Here is an 11,427-nt window from a genome sequence, read left to right on the forward strand (position 1 = left end):
TTCGACAAGTTCTTTAAACCTGTTTTGCTAGAGAGACTATTTTACAAGTCTTGCAGTTGCTAGCTATATTTGTAATGATGGTGTGAATTAAATTGTAAAGTTGACATGGAGAATTAGTAAAACTTGTCTACCTTACATGTAACATGGATATTAAAATATGATTGCTTATGAATATAAAACAGATTAATCAATTGATGTTTTGCTTGTCAAGAGAATGACAGTGACCTTGACCTGCACTAGCAAACAATGAAAAATATTTTGTTTGATGTACTTGTACCCCATAGTTTTTTCTGGGACTTAAGGAGGGGGTATATGGTTTTTTAGGATTTCTTTTTTTGCTGAAAATCTCTGCATTGATTAGTTTAGATATATTGTATTTTCAAAAAAAATCATCTTTCATAGTGCCTATACCTAATTTGAATTCATCAAGCAAACAAAAGTATATGTGATGGGGAAATTGATGCTGGGGTTATCCTTAGAAATTATATAGATTGAGGATCAGATGACAGCATGAAGCCATGTTACATAAATATCAAATGTTCATCACTGAGCATAAAATTCAGTTTTAATTTTATCTTTACACTGTGTTTCATTATTGAAAACAAAATCATGTTTACTGTGTTAGTTTATTTTACATTTAATTTTTCAACAACATTGATGAATCCTCATCAAACTATAATGGAAACTGCACTGTCAAAAATGACAAAATAAATGACTATTTCATATATTGACTAGAATTTAAGCATTTGTTGGCACAATATTCTTCCTGAAATTATACAGCATGAATATAATGAAAATAACTTCACAGGCCATTTTGGTGACGCTCGCAGACATTGGCTGGGTCAATATTTTAAATGTCTTCGCTTGTCCTATTATCCGTTCGATGTGAACACGCTTGCTAGATATTTTTCTATCTTTCATGACACTTCTGCCATTCATCCTATTCATGTTTTTAAAAAAAGTTGGAATATTAATAGCAACATCAAAGGGAGCAAATAAGTCTTGCACATTAAAACCTTTGTCAGCCATAATGCTATCTCTAGGGTCACAATCTCTCATTAGGCTGCTCCTTTCCACTATCTGTCTGTCACTGGTGGAACCTGCATATGCTGTAGAGACATAGGAAACGAGACCACCAGGGGTTGCTCCTACAATTACTTTCACTGTGTTCTTGTTTTTATAAACTGAAAAAGTAGCTTGCTGTGACTTTGGATTCTTGGGTTTTTTAATTGGTAATTCAGTTCCATCAACTATGACACGCGTTGAAGGAAAAGTCTGTTTGAACCCAGATGGAGCAAAATAGCGAACAATTTCTTGTGAAGGTCATAGGTTAAGCTCCCTCCATTGTAAGTTCATGAAATTCATCCATGTAAGAAAAATATTACAAACTGTACTTTCTGAAATGTTGAACATTCTGGACAGTTCAAAATTTGTTGTTCCTCTTCGAAGCTTCATCAATACCAGAAAAAACTGGTTTTCAACACTAATGTTGCAGACATTATGATAAATATAGTTCAAACAATATGCTGCCGGTCCAAGAGTGTTCAATACAAGTTTAAATTTCATGTAAGTCTCCAGTCCAGTGTAAAAGTGAATGCCAGCATCATCAGATACAAAGTCATCAATGTCAAATTTTGGTTTACTTGGAGTTTGTGTACTGCCTGTTGCAGTAGTAAATGGAAGTTGATATTCAATAGTCATGTCACTATCAACTTGTTCTTTGGCTTCTTCCTCTATCTCTATCACCTCAGTTATTGCATCATCACACAAGCAGGTAGAAGACACATTGTTATTATCATCTGTAAACACTAGAGTTTTAGCTGATGATCTCTTCGCATACCTTGCCTTTCTTTCACTTGCTGCAGGGATTGGTTTGGTCCAATTAAATTGGCTTGGTATGGCATTTTTCTTCAGCTTTCTTTGTAAAGAAGGGGTACCTATCCAAAGATAAAATTTAATTAATTGATAATTGTTAGCTAATTCATAACTTTGACCTTACATTCTTACCATTTACTACTACTATAAAAAAAAAGTGGGGGAGGGTGCAGTCACCCATATATAGATTACAGATATTAATGATCGTTGTTGATTAAAAATGGGGGGGGGGGGGGGGGGCTCCCCATAATTCTATGCTCCTGTATACCATTCATTCACAGAAGAATTCTGATCATTTGAACTTCAACAAATATAGATATGGTCATTATATTATATATCTTGTACGTACATCTCAGACCCTGATGTGACTAATAGTAATATATTGCATCAGACGGAGAAAATTCGAAATAATTTATTCGGTTGGAAAGCAAGCACTCGCTTTTCCAGTCTCCACAATTATATTACGATTTCATAAAAGATTATTTTAAGTGTTTGTTTATGGTTTGTTGATCATTGCAGTTAAGTGTTTTAATTACCATATGTTGTCAGAGATACATAATCATCGTCTGTAAAATGACGTCTGCAAATGTAGCTGTACTCGCTCGGGGGTATCCATTGCTTGAAGTTCGTCTCCCCTCTTCGAATAGCATGGATCCATTGCCCACGCCTTACAGGATCTTTAGGCAAAATGTGGTCGCCTTTCCCGGGGCATTCTAGTACGATACAAGTTGTTGATGGCATTTTTCAAGTTTACGTTTGCGGCGCGGCGCAGTGTCACAAAATATCAGTTGTTAAGTAAAAGCAAGAGACCTTCCAAGTGCATCGATACTTTGTTCCGAAGGCGGACCAAGTTGCATTTAGCGCCACCTATAATTTTCGTCATGTTCGGTAACTCACAAATGTACGTAATTGTTAGATTAGAAATCAACTTTTAGATGTTCTCGCCTATTTAGTATGTTGGAGTGCTGCGGTAACTCAGTCTCTGTTAGTTAAAAAATAATTAATCAAACACAAGATGTTCAACTTGTTGACTTAAGAACACCACAAATTATCGGTGTTTTATACATACCACACTCCCTATATTACTGAATGCTAAATATATCTTTCATAAAAATGTACATGTAAGTATACACTGCATTATGTGTAATTTAGGTATGTGCGGGGAGGGGGGGGGGGTTGAGTTGTTACAAACCCTGTGTGTTCTTTCCATTCTCTGTTCGCTACATATAACACATCTCTGCCAATGCCCAAATTACAAGATTCTTGTAAAACGCTTTGAAACTTTTATATAAACATTCAACTTAACTTAATTAATTCATGATGCAGAATTTTAAGATGAAATTGTTTTACCGCTTGTGAACAAATTACTAAAATTTGGATTTTAATGAAAATAAAACTTATTTGTCCGGTTTTTTTATGTTATCTTAGCTACATTAATTATTCTAATTCTTTTATCAATTTCCTTTCCGTTTTCCGTCCCGTTATGTTTTCCGTTCAGCGTTTTAGCAACACCCACGGCATCCGATACCGACATGGAACAAACGAACGAGTAAGTGACGTGTGACAGTCCTCCTATCGGATCATGGCAACGAGTGTCCTAAAAACATATCTGGGAATTAAAAAAAATGAATGTGGTATATTTATTGATTAATCTGATTGATTGCAAAAGATAGATAGATAACAAGATAAATATTTACCTTCTTTGGTTGCCATGACATTTAGAGAGAGGGTGAGGGAATGGAATGAATTATTCTATTGTACAATGTACATAGGCCAAGAGAATGAGAGTCTGCAGAGAGCGCGGGACAACCAAGTGATATGGTAGCTGCAGAACTGTAGCTCTCTGAAAAAATATTTTGACATAACAGAGAGCTACAGATCCACCCCTTATAAAAACCTTCGATTTACGGCGCACAAAAAGCTGCGCACGGTTGAGGCCTTCTATCGTTGTATTCTTGAGTTGCTGTCTCATAAATTTAATATCAAACCATTTTTAACATATTTTCCTACAATATTTGTGTCCAAACACACCTTCAAATATTCATTAAATAGTGATATAGATGAAAAAACGAAGGAAGAGAGAGAGAGAGAGAGAGAGAGATGGGGATTATTGTGTAATAGGCGAAATGCCTGTTATGCACCACCCTTGTGGTTTTTTAAGCATAAACCTAAAATCCTCCGCATCCAAGTGTTTCTGTGGTTTTAGAAAAGACCTGAACATGTTGAGCGTGTATTTACATGAACGATACACATATATACCTTCTCACAAACAAATCTACAAGACTTTGGTTTTTTTCCCCCCGGAATCACCCAAAAAGGGCGACGTCTCCGCACGGTATGTAACAATTTGTTATAAACTGTTGCCGTCCGCATGGCGACGCTATATAACACAAATAACGTTGTTACATAGCGTCGCCATTCATGCTACAGTATGTAACAAATTCTTACATACCGTCTCGTTGTTACATGCCGTGCGGTATCAGCGGTCTTCTTTTGGATGTTCAATGTTGACGATGAATTTTCCACCATGTACTAGGATATCATCATTCAGAGAATTTTTGTTTCTTGTGACATGGAGGGTTGTGGAACTTTTATTGTTAGATGTGCTTGTGTTTCTTACATCAGAATCAAAAAGTGATGGAATCGTTTTATGGGCAGTTGAACGTGGTGTAACCAGAGTTCATTTGGTGCATGGAGTTGTAAAGTTGATATCCGCATGATAAAGGGGGGTAAATATGTGATAAAAGAGCTTAGTGTGTTCGCTTTCTAATTTGAAGTATTGGGTTTTCTAACACTCCGAAAGATTTACACAGTAAGATATGATCAGTATGACAAAGGGGGCGGGGGGTGGGTGGGGTGGTGGTGAATAAAACGGTTTTCATTTTGAGTTGTAAGTTCATGTCACCTAAGGTGTTTTTTGTTTCCTTGATGATTGAGAATATTTTACGATCGATACAAACTGTATGCAACGCAGAGCTGCAGGCTGTTTCATTTTTCCCAGACGATAACTGGGCTAGATGATGGAACTGACAGGTCTGTTCCCTCGGTCGTAGCAATGACTTCACATATAAATTCATTGATTTCAAATTTTGAAGAATTTAACCACCCTCCCACTTCCATCAATTTTAACAATTTTTGGGAATTCTGTTCCCTCATCCAGTTCCTATGCATATTACGTCACGCTGCGTAGGAACACTTACTTTAAAGCAATACAAGCTGTAACTAACGGCAAATAAATTGAAAAATAAACGAACAAATATTTGACATATTTGTGATTGAATGAAAGGTGAAGATAACGAACAGTAATCAATCTCATAACTCCTACAAGCAATACAAAATAGATAGTTGGGCAAACACGGACCCCTGGACACACCAGAGGTGGGATCAGGTGTCTAGGAGGAGTAAACATCCCCTGTCGACCAGTCACACCCGACTTGAGCCCTATATATAATATATATATTAACTTCATAGAATCAGAGTGAATACAGTCAAATCAGCAGAAAATGTCGATTCATGAATCATTTTCATCCTGTTACTAATTCCTGCTCGTAATCGTCAATGTGCATTGACCTCCAGGGACGGATCCAGGTATTGTGGTTACGGGGGCGCCACTTTATGACGCAGTGGGTCCAGGATTTTACAGATTTAATGGGGATTGAAATATTTCTCCTATTAAGTCATTTGTACTATTTTCTATCATTCTAATAAGCTGAAATTGATAAAATAACCCAAATTTCAAGAGGTTTTTTTTTTTGGAAAAAAATTAAGTTCTCCCAATAAAGTAATTTATTCAAGAAATCAAAGGATTTTGTCATTTATTTCTCTGGGAGTGGAAGAAATTATTGCTTCTTTTATCATTTAGTACATTTTCCGAAACAAGATACCGCGATTTACCTTAAATTTGAAAATTTTAGGGGGGGGGGGGGGCTGCGCCCCCTCTAAATCCGCCACTGACCTCGGAGGTCACCAGTTCGGAAAAAAGCGAAAGAGAGGCAATGAGCACGTGTCAGATTTGTAAACAATTTAACATGCCAATTCTATAGAAAATTCACTCTCAAAATTTCATTTCAGTGGCACATTTGTGTAATCATTACTTTCTTACACCTGGAGTACTTCTTGTCATTCATGAAACGATGTAATATTTTAAAACAAACAACGTGTAGTTACCCACGTCAGTTTCCGTCTCCCGTACATGACCTTGGCCTCAGCAACCCGATTATGTTCGGCAATCATTGTTCCTATGTTCTTGTATACGATGCAATGGCGGCTCGTTGTATAGGTATGCTCTCAAACCATATTCTCTTGTTTATTTTTCTGAATTTTTCTTCAGATCTTTGGGATTATACTAGTTATACCGATAGGTTTTATTTAGTGCACAATTGGATAGTCAGTTACAGCTTGTATTGCTTAAGATAGGAATGATGTATCGTGGTAGTGATATCCACTGGATAAAGGGGTAAATATGGGATAAATATCGATAGCTAAAAGATACAAAGTATCATTAGTTCGATGACTTTGAAAAACGTTTCGAGCATTTGATGAGGCTTGGTATTCGCGTAAGCTATTTCCGTAAAAGAAAACCAAGCACTAAAGCTTAAAAGTAAAGAAAATCAAGCTCAATTGAGTGTTTATTACCACAGCAAATTGTACTGGAAATCATTGAGCACGATTGACGCGCGGACGCGACAGATACAACTACCCCTCGACGGTGGAAAGATTGTGTTGTCATCAGACTGCATTGCATTTGTACGAATCGCGGTTATATTCCACTGAAATTTTAATTGTCAACTAATTTCAAAGCCATGATCATCACTCACTAAGAAAAAACTCCAAACAAATGGACTAGCTTTAATATCTTTATTAATATAATAAAAACATGACATTACAGGAAACAAAGCACATTAACAAATAAATGCTATAAACAATTTATATTGGGGGGGGGGGGGGTACATATGTCCATTCATCTGTCATCAAGTACAGTTGTCAGAGTTAATATAACCAAAATCAACCAACACTCTTTAAGAGGCACTCGAAAATATTTTAGTGAGAAAATATAACATTTTCAAATAATCTAACGGATTATAATTGTAAAAATGTTCGTAGTAATTAGTTTCGGAGTTTATCGCTGAAGAAGTGAAGAAACTAGTTGAGTATACTCAGTCGGCTTTGTGATACTACTTTGTAGATTTTTCTATATTGCAGGAATATAGATTTATACATGTATATCAGCAGGTGTGGCACGATAAAGATCCCTCCCTGCTCAAAGGTCGTAAGCGCCGAACATAGGCGTAAATTTAGCAGCCCTTCACTGGCGATGGTGACGTCTCCAAATGAGTGAAAAATTCGAGAAGGACGTTAAAAAATAAATTTATATACATCTATCCATTATATATATATATTGGAATGTGTAGAAATACTATTATCTTCGGCTATTTAAGAAAAATCAAGGATTCGATTCTTAGGAAAATTGTATGGTAGCGTAGCATTTACATGAACGTATAGTGAGTATGTTCAAATCTCGATACATAATAGTAGCATGTTATAGGGAAAATTATTTCAAGAATTAAAAAAAACCTATTTGTAGCATTTCATCGATACAAATCATGGTTCCTTAGACTACGGGAGGGATCACAGTGGTAAGTAAGGTGCCTCAGGTGCGCTGTGTGACCCACTGGTACATTCTACCTATGGACCCAGGATTTCCATCGTTATCGGAGTGAGGTCCTCTTGGTAGATCTGCTACTCAGACGGCGGTTGTGCACGTCCTGTGGGTGCCGCCGTATACAGGGGCCTCTACTGATAAGACCTGGTACGTTTTCTTTTTTCCAGCGCCTTCAATATCAGAAAACAAGAACTGTTTAGCTCACAATCTATCAAGTGAAGGAATGTGTACGGTTAAGGCCTACCCCCCCCCCCCCCCCCCTCTCATTATATAAAAAATCTCAAAATTGACTTTCATTTTCTTCTGATAATTAAAACAAAGACTCCTTTAACGAGTGTGAAATGCATGGGCAGTATTGTGACTTGTAATTTTATATCAAAATGCTGGTAGTTTTGAATACAATTTACTACATCAAGTGTTTGTACATATTCAGACCAAAATGGCAATTTCCAAATATCAACAACGATTTTGCGTGAAAGTTATTGTATATTTATTAGGCATTTTTTTCACACAAGAACTTAGGTTTGAAAATTGGGCCTACATGCACTGTAGTTCTTTAATAATAAGGGATAATAATAGTTGGCAACTTTTGTATGAAATTGTAGCAAATATTGAATACAGCCCATTACATGTATATCCTGGTTAAATTTGCATAATAATATCTCTATAAATGAAAGTACAACTCATTTACGTTTACATTTTGTCATGACAATATATTTGTGAAGCTCATATTCAGAACATGCCGAATTCATCTACGTCAGCTTGGATGTGGAATAAAGCGTGTTGGTCAATATCATATAGAAAGGTAATTGGCTGAAACATGCATGTGTTCTTTTGGGCGTGGGAAGGACATATTTGTTGAGTGACTGCTTTCTGTTTGGTACATTGCCAAACTCATTATATAAAGCTACAATGAAAAGGGTGAAGATAACGAACAGTAATCAATCTCACAGATCCTATACGAATACAAGGTTAAGAATAGGACGAACTCGGACCTAATGAATAACAATAAGGCACCGTGGTCAGTTCCCTAACAGAGAAATATTATTTTTCCGTATTGTATCAGGTGGCACACTATTAAAATGGATTGGTGGATTTACACCAATATTCCAGCAAATCAGACAAATATTACGATAACGAATCAATGCAAGAACTTCCAAGCAATGATGCATACTCTCTTCAAACGTATACATTTTGTTAAAGGATTCTATTAAAATGCTTTAATTACACATTTCTCCTGCGCTTCAAAGATCGTTTTTAATGTATTCAATGCAAGGTGAAGATAACGAACAGTGATCAATCTCATAACTCCTACAAGCAATACAAAATAGATAGTTGGGCAAACACGGACCCCTGGACACACCAGAGGTGGGATCAGGTGCCTAGGAGGAGTAAACATCCCCTGTTGACCGGTCACACCCGCCGTGAGCCCCATATCCTGATCAGGTAAACTGAGTTATCCGCAGTCAAAATCAGTGTGCCAAGAACGGCTTAACAATCGGTATGAAACACGTCAGACAGCATTTGACCCAATGCGAGGTTGTATTGACGAACTAGATCGTTATAACGACCATAGAATTTGCGAAATGCTGACTTCAGTCGAGACTGTTGAAATCTCTGTACCATCAACTTGTTTGTCAGTAGCTTACCTCGATTTAAAAACTGACTATACCCAGAACAAGCTCTTGCATATCGAATCAGTTGAGATATATAAACACCATGTATACTGATCATATTTCATATCTAGTAAATGGTTGATGGTATTTTTTGTAATCATAGTATCATTTTGATTGATTGATTGATTGAAATTTTCCATCGTTTTGGCAATATATCAGCCATTCTACGGCGGTTAACTAATTGAAATATGTTTGGTTGTGAGTGTTTGAGTTTCACTGACGGCCCCCAGTGAGCGTACTCTTTTTCGAACATCTGGAAAACGATTTTTTGCGTGCCAAGAGGGTTGTGGTCCTTGACACGGGACATCCTTTCACGTCCCATCTGACAGAAAATACATAAACAGGTTTTAAAAAATCATTTCGTGTATGTAAACAGTTGTATTATATAATTTTCTTTAAAAATCACATTCTTTTAAATATTGTATAATATAATGAGCGTTGATATTTGTAAAAAGTTCTTTTATTGATTGCACATTTTTTAAAAAGTCTATTTTGTATGGGCGTAAAATCACTACACAATTCTAAAAGAATGTGATGTATAGTTAATGGACAGTCACAAGATCAGGCTGAAGTTCTCTGTTTAGTAAGTAAGAATGGGTCACTTTTGAATGCCCGGTGCGTATTCTTGAAATAATCATTTCGTCTTGGCGTTTCATTACGATGTTACACGGTTTGTTTACTTTGTTTTTTAATAGAATAGTTTACTTGTGTCGCTGAAATCCCATAGTTTTAAGAAATATTTAAAACAGTGTAGAGGATTTTGAAGTGTAAAATATCATCTTGAAGTGCTTGTTGCTGCTTTGGTGTTGCCATGGATACCAATGTGACTTGGTATCCAGCAAAACTCAACTATTTTACCTTGTTTAGTTAAAAGATAGTACCGGTTTAAAATATATGGATGATCAATATTCATGTTGTTTATTGACTGTAGATATGATGGGGAGTCTGAGGTGGTTGTAAGAAATATTAATGTACTCCAACGCAAGCTGAACAGCCTTTGCTTCGAGACGGTATAAATTGTTGCTTCATTCGGAAGTCGGGCAGAGATAGCGTCGTTTGTGATAACTGCAGTAGCAGCGACTTTATTTTGGTCTTTTAAACCATCTGTATAGATATCAATTGTAGTATGTTTGGATTGTTTTATTTCGGATAATTTTTTGCTTGAAAATAACGGAATTTGTTTCATTTTTTTTTTCATATTCAGAAAGTGATGTGTTTACTTTAGGTTTTAGTAGTTTCTTTGTTGGTATTTCAGAACGTAGGTTTTACGATGTGCAAAGTAAAGTTTAAACCATGTACGTGTTTTTAAACTCTTAGACCGATTGATTTTATACACGACTTGTTTTGTCATAAATGTTCATACTGCGGATGGACAACGCAGTTAAATGCAGTATTGTCAATGTTACCTTTTAATTTAACGATGTATTGTAAGCTAAGTTTTATTCTACATAGATCGAGAGGTGATTCTTTGGCCTCAACATGCAAACTATCTACAGGAGAGGTTCGGAAAGCGCCTGTGCACAGTCCAAGTCCTTGATGGTGAATTGCATCGAGGGCTTTGATATAGGATGTTCTTGCAGCACCATATACTTTGTACATGTACTATACAGTCGTAGTCTAGTTTAGACCGGATTAGAGAGCGATACAGATGTGGAAGAGTATTTTATCTACTCCCCATTTTGAGTTTGCAACAACTTTAATCATAACAAGAGCGTTTGCACATTTCTCTGTGAGCATTGTTTGATGAGGAATTAAAGAAAGTTTATTATCATTTTAAAGGGTTCATCAAATGAAAATAATCGACCGAAGCAATTTTCAGAATTTTGATTATTGCTTGATTTATTTCACCTGGAGTTTTATGTTGAAGTAAATGGGACGAACATGTTTTATTAAATATTTTTAAAAGAAATTATATGTTCATACAATTTTTTTGGTAAAAGGTTACATGTACTTTCTTCTTCTAAAAATATGGATAAAAATCAATCATTTACCGCACATATTTTTTAGAAAATTAGATTTATTTTCACCAAGTGCAGAAAAGTCTTCAAAAAGTCTCAAGTGCAAAAATTTAGTTTCTAATTATTTAACAGTCACGTGAAATCGATTTACTTCACTTTCACTTCGCAAATAAAAGTTAATTATTAACAACTTTATAGTAATGTTAATGTTCAGTTATTAAACAAACCAACCATTGCTTGAAAACCTATTAAGTGA

The 11,427-nt window shown here is 35.9% G+C and overlaps 1 pseudogene; it reads right to left on the bottom strand.

Annotated features, from left to right (window-relative positions):
* Positions 1–691: 691 nt before the first annotated feature.
* LOC125651167 (uncharacterized) lies at positions 692–3,588 on the bottom strand (annotated as a pseudogene).
* Between the last annotated feature and the right edge of the window lie 7,839 nt (positions 3,589–11,427).

The sequence above is a fragment of the Ostrea edulis genome, chromosome 5 (genome assembly GCF_947568905.1).
Source record: "Ostrea edulis chromosome 5, xbOstEdul1.1, whole genome shotgun sequence".
In the NCBI taxonomy this organism is placed as follows: domain Eukaryota; kingdom Metazoa; phylum Mollusca; class Bivalvia; order Ostreida; family Ostreidae; genus Ostrea; species Ostrea edulis.